We start from the raw sequence: 16,344 nt of genomic DNA, 5'->3' as shown, positions 1-16,344 counted from the left end.
TTTAATGGATGGATAAAACCATTCCTATGTATTGTTTCATATATTACGAGGACTTAGTCATCAAAAGACAGATCATGGTCTCTAATTTTAAAGTAATAACAATCAATTCATAATATATAGAGAATGCACAAGTATTTGTTTATATTTTCAAAATATCATGATGTACAGGTATGCAGGAATATTATAACATAAAGATCTTATCATAAGAAAGAGTCTATTCATCAAAAAAGAGTCTAATTATCAAAAAAACGCACCTGCGTTAATGGTGCGTTTCCGATACGTTTTTTGTCATAAGGCTGCTTTTAATGAACTGAATCAATTATAATTGTCCTATGGACTTTTTTATTATTAATATACTCTCAATAAATGTGGGAGGGATCTTGGACTCTCATTACATAGTAATAACCATATTTTCTTAATATGTGCACATGAAATTAAAATATACCTTCAAGTATATCATTGATAGTACCAGAGAATATTTTTCCAAATAGTGTAATTTTATGTTTCAAAAGGTGTTTATTGGATTTTGGCATAGGTAGATATGCATGAACATAAGCAAATAAAAGAATAAAAAAAAACATAAACATTAACAATTCTTGGATGAATGTATATCACATTGTACATTATTTTATCATACTATGAAATACAATAGAATTCTTGACATAAGGAGAGAGTATCAAAATTCAGAGGCATAGCTCTGGCAAGCATGGATAGTAAGATCAAAGAAAATAGTGTAATTTTATTCTGTAATATGACTGTATTTTCCCTCCTTTTCTTTGTGCATATTTATTATTTTTTTCTATTTATCTTTTCTATTTTTCTTTTTCTTTATCTTTTTATTTTTCAGATATTAACCTCGCAGATGAAGGGGTCAAGTATAAATTATGCATTTGATGATTCTATGCAACATCGGATAGCTGTGTGCCCTCCAAACTATCTTCTTTTTGTCTGTGTCCTCTGTGTCCCCAGCCATGCTCCAGTGATGCCTGTGAGCTGATATGGGTGCCACCCTGCTGTGAACGGGGATCCTCCTCTAAAACTGTACCCTGGCTGGACAGTTGGGTGCTTGGCCGCTGTTGGTGCAGGAACCCACCCTCTGAGCCACCTGTGGACAACTGGCCTGATAACCGTGGGAATGATCCCTGTTCCTCCTCCTCTTCCTGTGCCACATCCTCATTAGTGATGATCGAGCACCAAAGTATTAGGGTGTTCGGCCCAAACACATTGCTATATTCGTGTGCTCGGCCGAGCACCCGAGTATAATGGAAGTCAATGGGAGACAACCAGGCACCCCCTTCTCTGAATAGAGGAGGGTGCCTGGTCCATTGGAAAAGGTCATAAAGTGACAGAAACACCACCGAAATGGATCGGGAACACCATGGGGACGATGTCTGGATGCATTAAGGACTCCCAGATCGCTGCTGGGAACCATGTTGTCCGAGTTGTACGCCACTTTTACAGACTGACAAAAATACGCACAAAACCCCCCAAAAAATCTATTTTACAGGAAAAATTGTTAAGAAACATTCTTTCCTGTATGTTCAATTGTATATAAAGTGCAAGTGCTGCAAAAAATTACAAGCAACCGAAACAGCCTGTATATCACATAAAGGAGGGCCTCATTCACACTGTGGTACAATTGTTCAGGTAGAGGGACTCCTACACTCATAAAGCCTATGCATTAAGTGAAAGGGTTGCCAAAAATTACAAGGAATCGGCACTCCAAAACACACTTTGTTACACATAAAGGAGGGCATCATACACACCCTTGAAAAATTATGATTGATGGCCTGCTGGTGACCCTCAAAAACATTTGGAGCAAGGGCCCACTGATCTGTCCATCTAAAACCTTAGGGGCGAGAGCCTGCTGCCGCATTGGTGACTCTAGAAAACCTCTGGGTGATTGCACGTCCCTGTGACGGCGACAATCCATTTGGATATCTGCCCTATGAGCTTTCGATGTTCTTTTCTGAGCCTACCATGATGATCACAGGTAACGGGGAATTAGGGTTCGATGCTGGAGAGGGAGCTTGAGAAAAGGATATCACATCCAAGGGAGGTCAATGGCTGAAATCTGATTGGCTGTTGGTGTGTTGCCACTTTTTTTCATAATTGTGAACCACCCAGAGAGGGTTGGTCAAGTTATTAAAGCAGAAACATCCAAGGAAAGCAGCAGGCGCCCGGCAATTACCCACTCCCGACTCAGGGAGGTAGAGACGATAAATAACAATACAGGACTCTTAAGATGCCCTGTTATTGGAATGAGTAAAAAATTTTTTACAGGGAATGTCACTGCAGTATTTTGGATGAGGAAATGTTTGTTATACAGGAGAGGCCCTGCTGCCGATTTGTTGTCTCTAGATAACATCTGCCTGATCGCACGTCTCCGTGACGTCCACGATCCATTTTGATATCTTCCCTATCAACTTTCGATGTTCTTTTATGCGGCTAACATGGTGACCACCGGTAATGGGGAATCATTGTTCGAGTTCGGAGAGGGAGCCTGATAAAAGGCTACGGCTACTACTTCAAAACAAGGCAGCATGAGTTGCGGGCCTGCAGGTGAGCTGACCCTGTAAAAGATTTGAGTTGCAGGCCTGCAGGTCAGCTGATCCAGTAATAGATTTTAGGTGCGAGCCTGCTGGTGAGCTGACCCTGTAAAACATTATATGCGAGGGCCTGAAGTTGAGCTGGTCCTGTTAAACATTATATGCGAGGGCCTGCAGTTGAGCTGACCCTCTAAAACAGCGGTTCTCAACCTAGGGGTCGCGACCCCTTTGGGGGTCGATCGGCCCTTTCCGTGGGGTCGCCTGAGGCTTCCTATTAGTGCTGCACGATTGTAGCATTACATTACCCTACTTCGTGTGATTTCCCTACCTCCTGACTTCCCGTCGCACTGCTAATGACGTGAGGAGGCGTTCCTGAGTTTTGATGATCTGCGCATGCGCAAACCGACAGTTTATGTAAAATCTCAGCGGAGTTCAGCTTCACACCGGGACACTGCGCATGCGCCGGCCGGAGTTAGCCGCGCTTGCGCACTGGGCCGTAATATTTCCCTACTAAGGCTCTCCTGCGCATGCGCAGTGTCCCAATGTAAAGCTGAACTCCGCTGAGATTTTCCATAAACTGTCGGTTTGGCATGCCATGCCGCAGATCGTCAAAACTCACGTCATTAGCAGTGCGACAGGAAGTCGGGAGGTAGGGAAATCTCACGAGGTAGGGTAGTATAACGCTACAAATAGGAGAGAGATTGTTTCACACAGGAGTAACATACTTTACACGCAAAGCCAGTTATGTGCGCAGTTTAGGACACATGAGGGGACACATAGGGCCATGAGGGGGACCAGCATAAGATGCTATATGTCTTATGCTGGCCCCCCTCATGGCCCTATGTGTCATAGCACACATCCCCTGTAACAGCGTACTCCACAGATCCACCCCATAACAGTGCCATCCACAGGTCCCCATAAGTGTCCTCCACAGATCCCCCATAACACTGTCCTCCACAGATCCCCCATAACAGCGTCCTCCACAGATCCCCCATATAACAGCGTCCTCCACAGATCCCCCACAACACTGCGCCCTCCACAGATCCCCCACAACACAGCGCCCTCCACAGATCCCCCACAACACAGCGCCCTCCACAGATCCCCCACAACACAGCGCCCTCCACAGATCCCCCACAACACAGCGCCATCCACAGATCCCCCACAACACAGCGCCATCCACAGATCCCCCACAACACAGCGCCATCCACAGATCCCCCACAACACAGCGCCATCCACAGATCCCCCACAACACAGCGCCATCCACAGATCCCCCACAACACAGCGCCATCCACAGATCCCCCACAACACAGCGTCATCCACAGATCCCCCATAACTCAGCGTCATCCACAGATCCCCCATAACTATGTCATACCCAGCCGCGTCAGCAGCTCATATGGGAAAATCCAAGCAAAAAGACCTCTAGCACAATTCCCTTAAAATATTGCATCGCATATCGTTATCGCAATTTTTAGGGCCCTAATCGCAATCGCACAAAATTCCCATATCGTGCAGCCCTACTTCCTATTGTGGGTCGCCCGCACAACGGCAGCGGCCCCTTATCCTCGCGCACAGGAAGTGATGTCCTATCACTGCCTGTGCTTGAAGGAGCCTGATGTCTGGACGGGTAAGTCGGGCCGCCTGTCTGCTGAGGTCCGAGTTTTTTCGTTAATGACACCGCCGCTGAGCACCACTGCCACCAATGATTTAATTGAGCCTGGCTAATTTTATTTTAATTATTTGGCTGAGCAAGGCTTAATTTATTTGGGGGGACATGAAGCACCGCTGATTTATTTATTTGGGGGACCCTGAGCACTTCTGATTTATTTATTTAAGCAGACCTGAAGCACCGCTGATTTATTTATTTGGGGGACCCTGAGCACCATTGATTTATTTATTTGGGGGTACCCTGAGCACCGCTGATTTATTTATTTGGGGGAGACCTGAAGCCCTGCTGATTTATTTATTTGGGGGACCCTGAGCACTTCTGATTTATTTATTTGGGGGGGGGACTTGAAGCACCACTGATTTATTTATTTGAGGGGTACCCTGAGCACCACTGATTTTTTTTTTTTGGGGGGGGGGGGTACTGTGAGCACCACTGATTTATTTTTTAGGGAGTATTTGTTGTTTATTATTTATTTTAAAGTTCTTTATTTGGTTTACAAATATTTTGTATTTATGCTAAAGTTCTGTGGTTATGAATGAATACTTGTGTATTTGAATTAACATTTGGTGTATTGGTGTCTGTGCGTGTTTTTGGTGGGTCATCAGACCCAATTCTCCATGTGGGCCACGGGAGTTCTAGTCCGACACTGGGGTTGGCGCCATTGTATTTATGCAGACTGGTCACACATCTGCAGATAGCAGGTATTGTAGAAAGCAGCTGCTGTGTTAAAGGCATTGGAGGTAAGACAGGGCAACACTTGAATTATTGTTCATCAGCTATTGTCATATATTATTTTCATTTAGATAACAAACCATCCCATGACAATGGATCGTGTAGAGAAGAACCCTAAAATAAGAAAATATAGTGAGGATTTTTTACAGTATGGTTTTACCTCAATAATTACAGTAGGGATTGAGAAACCACAATGTGTTATTTGTTGTGAAGTTCTATCAGCTGAATCTATGAAGCCAAACAAACTAAAACGCCATTTTGATAGCAAGCATCCGAGCTTTGCCGGCAGGGATACCAACTATTTTAGAAGCAAAGCTGATGCACTCAAAAAAGCCAGACTTGACACTGGTGGCAGGTATTACAAACAAAACGTAGCAGCCGTTGAAGCTTCATATTTGGTGGCACGTAGAATTGCCAGAGCTATGAAACCTCACACCATTGGTGAGGATTTACTGTTGCCTGCGGCCAAAGACATTGTTCGAGTTATGATCGGAGACGAATATGTTACGAAATTGAATGCAATTTCCTTATCTAGCGATACTGTTCGCAGACGATTAGATGACATGTCGGCTGATATTCTTAGTCAGGTAGTACAGGAAATTAAATCTGCTCCGCTTCCAATATTTAGTATCCAGCTTGATGAATCTACAGACGTGGCAAACTGTTCACAGTTACTGGTTTTTGTGAGGTATATTAATGACGGCGACTTTAAAGATGAGTTTCTTTTTTGCAAACCTCTTGAAACGACAACTACTGCACATGATGTATTTGAGAAAGTTGGATCATTTCTGAAAGAGCATCAGATCTCTTGGGAAAAGGTTTGTGGTGTTTTTACTGATGGTGCTCCAGCTATGCTAGGATGTCGATCCGGATTTCAACGTTTGGTACTGAATGAGTCACCAAAAGTCATTGGAACTCACTGTATGATTCATAGGCAAATATTAGCAACAAAGACGCTGCCACAACATTTACAGGAAGTTATGAAAAGCGTCATAAGTTGTGTCAATTTTGTAAAGGTGAGCAGTTTAAACAGTCGACTGTTTTCGCAACTGTGCAACGAGTTGGATGCGACACACAATGCTTTGTTATTTCATACTGAAGTGAGATGGTTATCAAGAGGAAAAGTTTTAAAACGTGTTTTTGATCTTCGTGATGAACTCAGAATGTTTTTTAATCAGAAGGCAAAACCACAGTTTGAGGCACTTTTCAGCGATAAAAGTGAACTGCAGAAAATAGCTTACTTGGTTGACATCTTTGTCATCTTGAATGAGTTAAATTTATCACTGCAAGGACCAAATGCAACGTGCCTTGATTTGTCTGAAAAGGTTCGATCATTCCAAATGAAACTTCAGCTTTGGCAAAAAAAATTGGATAACAATAATATTTACATGTTGCCTACCTTAGCTGCTTTCTTTGAGGAACATGGCATTGAACCAGACAAAAGAATTACAATGATAATTTCTGTGAAAGAACACTTGCATATGCTTGAAGATGAAATTTCATTGTACTTTCCAAATCTACCGGACACCCCATTTGCTCTGGCCAGAAGCCCATTCACAGTCCTGAGACAGCACAAGACGAGTTCATTGAACTTATTAACAACGATGCAGCGAGAACTGATTTCTCTACAATGCCAGTTACAAAATTCTGGATCAAGCATTTGCAGTCATATCCTGTTCTGTCTGAGACTGTGTTGCGCCTTCTTCTTCCATTTCCAACAACTTATCTATGTGAAACAGGGTTTTCCAGCTTGTTGGTTATCAAGTCTAAATGCAGAAGTAGACTTGTTGTGGAAGATGATCTTCGGTGTGCTCTTGCAAAGACTGCCCCAAGAATTTCTGATCTGGTGAGAAGGAAGCAATCTCAACCTTCACACTAACGTTGGCTGTTTTATGCTTACTGTTGCAAAATGTAGCGATGTTGTTTACTGTTGTTATATTAAGTATGTTACCCATGCTACACCATACTTCAATACAAAATTTCATTTATTTGTAATTAGAAATAAATATTTGACAATATATAACATTTTGTCTTTGTGATTAATTACTCTGCTTTAATTATGTTCAATTTGTAGCAATAAAAATACATCCTGCATATCAGATATTTACATTACAATTCATAACAGTAGCAAAATTAGTTATGACGTAGCAAGGAAAAAAATGTAATGGTTGGGGGTCACCACAACATGAGGAACTGCTTTAGAAAGGTTGAGAACCACTGCTCTAAAACATTAGGGGCGAGGGCCTGCTAGTGAGCTGACCCTCTAAAACATTAGGGACGAGGGCCTGCTAGTGAGCTGACCCTGTAAAACATTAGGGGCGAGGGCCTGCTGGTGAGCTGACGCTCTAAAACATTATATGCGAGTGCCTGCTGGTGAGCTGACGCTCTAAAACATTATATGCGAGGGCCTGCTGGTGAGCTGACGCTCTAATACATTATATGCAAGGGTCTGCTGGTGAGCTGACGCTCTAAAACATTATATGCGAGTGCCTGTTGGTGAGCTGACGCTTTAAACATTATATGCGAGGGCCTGCTGCTGAGCTGACCCTGTAAAACATTAGGGGCGAGGGCCTGCTGGTGAGTTGATGCTCTAAAACATTATATGCGAGGGTCTGCAGGTGAGCTGACGCTCTAAAACATTATATGCGAGTGCCTGTTGGTGAGCTGACGCTTTAAAACATTATATGCGAGGGCCTGCTGCTGAGCTGACCCTGTAAAACATTAGGGGCGAGGGCCTGCTGGTGATCTGACGCTCTAAAACATTATGTGCGAGGGTCTGCTGGTGAGCTGACGCTCTAAAACATTATATGCGAGTGCCTGTTGGTGAGCTGACGCTTTAAAACATTATATGCGAGGGCCTGCTGCTGAGCTGACCCTGTAAAACATTAGGGGCGAGGGCCTGCTGGTGATCTGACGCTCTAAAACATTATGTGCGAGGGTCTGCTGGTGAGCTGACGCTCTAAAACATTATATGCGAGTGCCTGTTGGTGAGCTGACGCTTTAAAACATTATATGCGAGGGCCTGCTGCTGAGCTGACCCTGTAAAACATTAGGGGCAAGGGCCTGCTGGTGAATTGATGCTCTAAAACATTATATGCGAGTGCCTGCTGCAAAGCTGACGCTCTAAAACATTATATGCGAGTGCCTGCTGGTGAGCTGCAGCTCTAAAACATTATTTGTGTTCAGTAAAGCTATCTGAGCGAATACATTTCCTAATTACAGCAGTGAAGGTGTGGCGGGACTGCTATCTGTTAGGGCAGCCTAAAGTGGGCCAACCTAGGAATAAAAGTTTTCAGAAAATGAAAAGGGGTATGGGTGGATGGGTACCACGAATGCCGTAGGGCCGTGCGTATCGCAGCTCTTATATAGCCCGTACGGGCGCCTCCCCTCTCACAAATACAGCAAATTACATTTGCTTCTCACTTGTGTTCAGTACGGCAATACGAGCGAATACATTTCCTAATAACAGCATTGGAGGTGTGGCAGGACTGTTATCTGTTAGGGCAGCCTAAAGTGGGCCAAAAAGACAGACAAATAAGTGCAAAATAGTTGTATGTGGTTTGTGGCGAAACCAACCTCGCCACTGGGTTTTGGAGAGGCCTGTTTATCAGCCTCTTGCCTCAGGATTATGGCCCATACTAACTTTTAAACCCCTGAACCTATTCAAGTGAATTTTGGATAGGTTTGTCCCCAAGTTATACTGTTTAAATTGATGTAAGTTATATTTATGGCCAATGTAAACTCACAAAGTTGTAACAATTTATAATAAGTGTAACTTGTCAGCTTGGGAGGAAAATGCTGGGTGTGTTTCTATTGTGCCATTGTCCCATTGTGTGTTTAAAGGGTGATGTCTGTCCTGTTGTCTGCACATGTGTATTGGTGATTTCTCTTTGTCTTGAGAGATAATTGGATTACGCCTCGGGTGTCTCCAGGGCAGAGAGGAGGAAACCATGATGCATTGTGGGGATGTATTGTCTCTGTGTATCCTGCAGTGCTGCATATCTGTCCTATGTCACAAGTCTTCATTCTGGTCCCCTAGGGGCGTGTACACCAGATGGGCTTGGTTGTTTTATACCTCCCTGTGGGCGGACCTGTAATTGCAACAACTGTAATAAAAAACAGTGGTCTGAGGTGTGCCAGTACCTCAGACTACTGCTTGACCCTCAACACGGAGCCTTGTCTCGTTATTGGGGGGATCCGCTGTATGCTGTTAGAGACTGATTGCCAGGAGTGTAAGCTGATTCCTGTTCATCTGCTAGCAGCTATTCGTGAGGTTCCAGTTTGGAGTGCTATTTTGTATCCAGTTCGGGAGTTGGTGTTCTGCGGTAGCTGTGCCTGTATCTCAGAAAAGGGGCATATCGCCTTAACGGATTTTAACCCCTTGTCTGCTGAAACGGACCGTTACATGTTTAATACGTTATCTTCAATATAACAATTGCTGAAAAGCCTGAGACATTTCTACACAAGGATCGGGAATATATCTGGCATAGCATGAAGATTTCCATCTACCCAATCTCTTGATATTTGTGGCAAGGCTATCTGACCTGTATGAAACCCGGACCTGAAACCTTCTATGATGAACTTAACCCATTCTGGCTCGGGGTGACCTGACAAATAAATGGCGAGCAATTCTCTATTAACCTGGCCTAGTCATGCTGGATTGGATCCTCTCTGTGGGCATGCTGTTCTAGGGTGTACCCTGAAGCAAATAGTGCAAAGATGTAGTAGTCTGCACTGACTATAGAAACAACCTAAAGCATTAACATGATTGCATATTTGGGACTTTCCCAAATATTTGATAGGCCGTCCTAGTTTGTCTAGCCCTGAGGCCATCTTCCCTAGAGGAATGTCGGGCGTGTTTCTAGGTTGTGTACTGGTTGGCTGTAGGCTATTAGCGGCACACCAATCGGCCGTATGGGAATACGAACCGCAATTAATACATGCCGGAGCTTTCAGACTAGCAAAATGCCGACAAAATAATTCAGTATCAATAGTACTTCACCGCAAGCAATAGTTTTATTATCCGGCACTTCATGGGTGGCGATAAGTAAAGAAGCCAGATTAATGTCCTTACCATCTAATATATCTTTCCTTATATTGGCTGGAATAAAGTGCGAAGGAGCTACAGTCAGGTCCATAAATATTGGGACATTGACACAATTCTAACATTTTTGGCTCTATACACCACTACAATGGATTTGAAATGAAACGAACAAGATGTGATTTAACTGCAGACTGTCAGCTTTAATTTGAGGGTATTTACATCCAAATCAGGTGAAGGGTGTAGGAATTACAACAGTTTGCATATGTGCCTCCCACTTGTTAAGGAACCAAAAGTAATGGGACAACTGGCTTCTCAGCTGTTCCATGGCCAGGTGTGTGTTATTCCCTCATTATCCTAATTACAATGAGCAGATAAAAGGTCCAGAGTTCATTTCAAGTGTGCTATTTGGAATCTGTTGCTGTCAACTCTCAAGGTGAGATCCAAAGAGCTGTCACTATCAGTGAAGCAAAAATTCGTAAAATTATGAGACCACTATCCGGCGCTGCAGGCATAGAAATCAGTCCTTGAGATGAATAAGATTCTTTTTATTATAGTCAACGCGTTTCAAGGGCAAAGGGCCCCCTTCGTCAGGACAATATACAGAATGGAGATACACTTGTGATCGGGATATTTAAAACGCTGTTTTGGCGGGTTAAAAAGGGGGAGGTTCAGGGGGTGGGGTGGGCGTGCTTAGTATAATGAGCCTGATCACCAGTATCTTCTAGTGATCTGTGGCAATTACTGTTAAGTGTCTGACCCTTACTGTGGTATACAGACTGGGTGGCGCAGGGTCAAGCGCTTCATAGTCTGATTCCATGCATTGTTACATTGTTGCAACCGTAGATTTCATAGTACACATAATGATACATTTAATGATACATTGTATGGCAGCATGTGGTGATACTTATAGTGGTGCGTTCAGAGTAGCAGCGGTGCTGCTGACCCCGCACTAGGTCAGCACCGCAGTGAACATTATTCTTTCACATAGAGCTGAGGGCATATCTTGCTCCCCGCTTTTACTATGTAGCGGTTCGCCTGTCAGTTATTCAAGTTGTTCAAGCAGGATCTCCCGGCTTCTCCTGCATGCTGTGGCACTCAGCGCTGCCTATCAGTTATTCAAGCAGGCTCTCCCGGCTCCTCCTGAATGCTGTGACACTCAGCGCTGCCTGATCTCTCAGACCCAGATCCTCACGGTCCACAGATTGGTATGATATAGCGCTGATGTTTATATTAGTTTGGTTCTCCATGTTAATTAGTGCGGTCGCTTCTGAGGAGTTCTAAATCCTTATTCCCAAAGATTGGCATGAATTAGATATATGTGGAAAATGGGGTATTTTTAAAAAAACGCCAGGCTATGGGGTGCATTTATCATCATATGCCAGTCATTTATATGCGGTGCAGGGGTATGAATGATATTGTTTAAAACCCTACCAGTTATTTTTAGGGAAGTAGATAAAATCTATTTAAAAGAGTAAAAGAACTCTTATAAAATACAAGATCCGTAATAGGTTATAAAATATGTATAAAACGAAATTATAAGCATCTATTGGTATTACACTCATGACTATCACTGTAGTCTCAAAGGTGTCATTATATACCTGTAATTATAATGAGATGGATCACTAGATCTCTAACTGATCCCTTATTTGTGGACATGATGGGTGTACTCCAATAAGGCAGGGTTGTATGGCGTTCTTTCTGGTACGCATATATTAGGATACGTTAAAATGGAGCTGACATATATCTATATACTGTATATATTATAGTCCAATATATGAGTCAATAGGATAATAACTGGTAGGGGAAAATTAATAATGATGATAATAATAATAATAATAATAATAAATAATAAATACGTATGAATGGTGCATACGTGACTAGGTCTGTATATAGGTATTGTATAGGTGTTGTGGTGTATATTAACCATACTTCAATTGCTATATTATTAACAGTTCTCTGAGATGTTGAACAGATATATATCTCTCTATATAAATACACACACGCACACAGTCGTATGTCGGTGTCTGTCCGGGAGCCTAGGTCGAATTGATGTGTGTTGGCTAGCTCTTGACCTATATATGTATGTTGTTTATCATAGGATGGTCTCATTGATTTCGTTCAGGCCTCGTGGGCTCAATGTGTCTAATTGGTACATCCAATACACTTCCCTTTTTTGTAGTCTTTCAAAGCGGTTAAAAGGGTTCTCCGGTATGAAATCAATAGGGGTAATTTTAATCTCATGTTTTTCTTTTTCCGGTGTGGATGCACAATGTCTGGACACCCCATGTTTCAAATACTGTTTGCGGATATTGTACCTGTGTTGGTTCACCCGACAGTGAAGGGCTTGGGTAGTGCGGCCTACATATTGCAGGCCGCATCCGCATTCAATGAGGTAAATGACGTAGGTGGAATGGCACGTGAGGTGATGTTTTATGGGAAATGATGTGCCATTGCAGTTGGAGGTAAAGGACGTTTGTTTGTGTGTGATAATTTTACAGCACAGACAGTTCTTAGCTCCGCACCTATAGCTCCCTTTTTCTTTATCTTTCCCTTTTCCCCGGCTCGGTTCGCCTACCTCTATTGTTTGGGTATGTTGTTTGGGTTTGCTTGGGGCTAATATATTTTTTATGGTTGGTGCTCGTCTGTAAGTAATTTTCGGTATGATAGGTAGGTATTTTGCTATATACGGATCTTGAAGAAGGATATGCCAGTGATTTTTCAAGATTTTTTGTATCTGTCTATTGGATGTATTGTATTGTGTGATGAACCGGATTATTTCTATAGGATCCTGTTGTTTGGTGGTGATCGATAGGCATTCCTCTTGTGACTGTAGGCTGCTCTTTTTTATGGCGTCTTTAACTAGTTTTTTGGGGTAGCCCTTATCACGGAACCTATTTTCAAGAATTTTGGTCTGGGTTTTGAAATCCTCATTTTTTGTACAGTTACGTCTAATCCTTTTGCATTGACTGTAAGGTATATTCTGAGTGCCACAGCATGCAGGAGAAGCCGGGAGATCCTGCTTGAACAACTTGAATAACTGACAGGCGAACCGCTACATAGTAAAAGCGGGGAGCAAGATATGCCCTCAGCTCTATGTGAAAGAATAATGTTCACTGCGGTGCTGACCTAGTGCGGGGTCAGCAGCGCCGCTGCTACTCTGAACACACCACTATAAGTATCACCACATGCTGCCATACAATGTATCATTAAATGTATCATTATGTGTACTATGAAATCTACGGTTGCAACAATGTAACAATGCATGGAATCAGACTATGAAGCGCTTGACCCTGCGCCACCCAGTCTGTATACCACAGTAAGGGTCAGACACTTAACAATAATTGCCACAGATCACTAGAAGATACTGGTGATCAGGCTCATTATACCAAGCACGCCCACCCCACCCCCTGAACCTCCCCCTTTTTAACCCGCCAAAACAGCGTTTTAAATATCCCGATCACAAGTGTATCTCCATTCTGTATATTGTCCTGACGAAGGGGGCCCTTTGCCCTTGAAACGCGTTGACTATAATAAAAATAATCTTATTCATCTCAAGGACTGATTTCTATGCCTGCAGCGCCGGATAGTGGTCTGATAATTTTAAGAATTTCTGCATATCTATTTCCCTGGAACCATCTGGACAGGAAAAGACCCAGGCAGCAGCACGGCATCCCCTAATGCTGGTGGGGAAATATACCAGCTAAGGCACATCTAGCTGTTGTGACTGTTCACAACAGAATCCGGTAAGCGAATTACGCACCATAATTGTATATTTCTTATAAGGCGGTACCACACATGAGGCGCTGTGTTTTTTTGTCTTTTCTCCTTTCTATGATCAATCCGGATTGAGTGTTTCATACCAAGACCGGAGGATGCACGTCAAAACAGCTGCCCAGAAAGAGGAACGCCTTGACTAACTACTACCAACACACCATGGAATACTTCTCACAGAGAATCCAGCAACGGAAACTCATAATATCGCGGTTCATTGCTCGCAATGAGAAAGGTACTGTTGCACTTGGGGCCACAAGCGAAAATATAACAAACTTTTCAAAAGAAGAATCGGATAAGATGCTGGACTTGTTTAAATCATTAGAAAGTAACTTAAAAAGCGAACTGTTACACTACCTTGATGTAATGTTTTTAGATATGTATTTAAAAGAGAATCTGGCCCCTAGAGGTCTAAGACTGTATATAAAACCAACATTTCCAGATGATCCGGATTTTATATACGAATGGAATAATCATCTTGATCAATGCTCTGCGGGCCTCATTAGAACGGTTCTTAATAAAAGGAAAATATTAACAAATAATAATACACACAAAAGAAATAGAGGCAAATATTAGAGAATTACAACAATTTAGAACACATCCTGACTTCCCTACTATCAATCTGAGTGTAACCAATAGAATATATGAAAATGAGCAGGATATAATAGCAAAAAAATCCCACAAACTAATAAGAGACAGACTAGATAAAGAACAGGACACCTACCGCCACCCTGGTAATAGGAATAAATCCAATATCCAGACACAGGAATCAGTACCTGGGGATCCCTATAAAAACCCGGGAAAAATAAGGGAGCAGACCAATAAAACCAGAAGATATGAAGGGAACCCAAAAACTAGATCCTTTACCAACCAGACATATACGAGGAAAATGAACACGGACATGACACATAGAAGCTACACACACCATAGGATGGCAGAGTCCGATCCACAGTCCAACAAAAACACCCATATCAATAAAACAAAGACGGACGAACCTGCAAACACCTCTAGACCGTGCCAGGAGAATGGTAACAAAATCAAGGATCCCACCCACACCCCAATCGCTACCTCTAGCATTATACCAAATACTAAAACTGTGGAGACAGATGAATTCCTAGAAAGATTTAGAGCCCTAAAATCTAAGTACTTCGAATACAAATCCAAACAGAACTTATCTCACCATGAGACACCACACAGTACCCACAATACCCCACCTACACCCATACACCATTATAGGATCCCCCCTCCTTGGAACCCTTTTAGATTTCAATAATACATCCCACGCAGGGTCCCCCCCACAGGACCCATGCGACACACATAATCTTCTGGACTATACTGTACACCTCTCTCCCACCCCCAGTTCTCACAATTATCCATTGATTGAAATTGAGGAACATATCTCTGTCATAGATAATACAGCACCAGGCTCCAATGCATTTGTACCCTTTCTAAACCACGCCAGACAGTCCAACACACCAAGTGTCTCTTTTTTAGGGGCAAAAACATATCCCCCCCACCCCCCTGTAAAACCAAACGTACAGATCACCCAGTATTTCCCAAAGATAAAAAGAAAATTAGAACACGAGGAAAGAGAGGAGGACAACACCAAAAAAGGAAAAGTTGTATAAAGAAACTTGAGCCCCCCATCCCCGCCAGAGACACACCTACGGTGAAAATATTTAATCTATCTACACATATGCTTACAGCACATGAAAATAACCTTTTACAAAAAGGATTGTCTTTTTGCCCCCAAAATCGGATCGACCCCCTAGGCCTATTCATAGACATCCAGAAATTCAGGCGCAATCTAACGATAAAGAGACATTTTGATATAGAAAAGAATAAACCACCACCCCAAAAAATAAGAGAGAAACCTGTTAGCGACAAGGACAATGAGACCATAGTGTCATGGTCTTACCTGCTTGCTGCTCTCCTTCGTTTGACATGTGCTGGCGGCCATCTTGGGTCCTGGGTTTCTTGTAGCCTTCCACCCTGCGGCTCCTCCTTCCCCTGGGAGGAGCTGGATGCCTAGCTCATATATATAGGAGGTCTGTGGCTTCAGTTCCTTGCTTGGTCCTCTTGTGTTCACATGCTTCTAAGACTGCTGCTGCTTCTGGTTCCTGATCCTGGCTTCGTCTGACTACCCTGCTGGTTCCTGATCCTGGCTTCGTCTGACTACCCTGCTGGTTCCTGATCCTGGCTTCGTCTGACTACCCTGCTGGTTCCTGATCCTGGCTTCGTCTGACTACCCTTCTGGTTCCTGACCTCTGGCTTCGCAAAGACTCTGCTCGGTTTCACCATCCGTTTGGACTTTTGCTTTACAGCTTTATTTTCAATAAAGCCTTCTTATTTTCACTTATCTCTTGTTGTACGTCTGGTTCATGGTTCCGTGACATTAGGACCAAGCCATGAATTCTGACGGTACAGGGCCATCCTCGCTACCCACGCTGGTTGCCAGACTTGATCAGCAGGATCACCTGTTGGGTCGGTTCGCTGTGGCGTTGCAAACCCTGCTTGAACGCACGGCTCATTTCGCTCCCGTTGCCGATGGGTCGGTTGTCGCTCCTGGGCTCGCTCCTACT

General features: G+C 43.2%; 1 pseudogene; it reads left to right on the top strand.

The window, feature by feature from the left end:
- The first annotated feature begins 706 nt into the window (after positions 1-706).
- LOC120993769 lies at positions 707-6,826 on the top strand (annotated as a pseudogene).
- Positions 6,827-16,344: the final 9,518 nt, after the last annotated feature.

This window comes from Bufo bufo, chromosome 3, assembly GCF_905171765.1.
Source record: "Bufo bufo chromosome 3, aBufBuf1.1, whole genome shotgun sequence".
Lineage (NCBI taxonomy): Eukaryota > Metazoa > Chordata > Amphibia > Anura > Bufonidae > Bufo > Bufo bufo.
The sequence above is the reverse complement of the archived record's forward strand: the minus strand, read 5'-3'. Positions and strand labels throughout refer to the sequence as shown.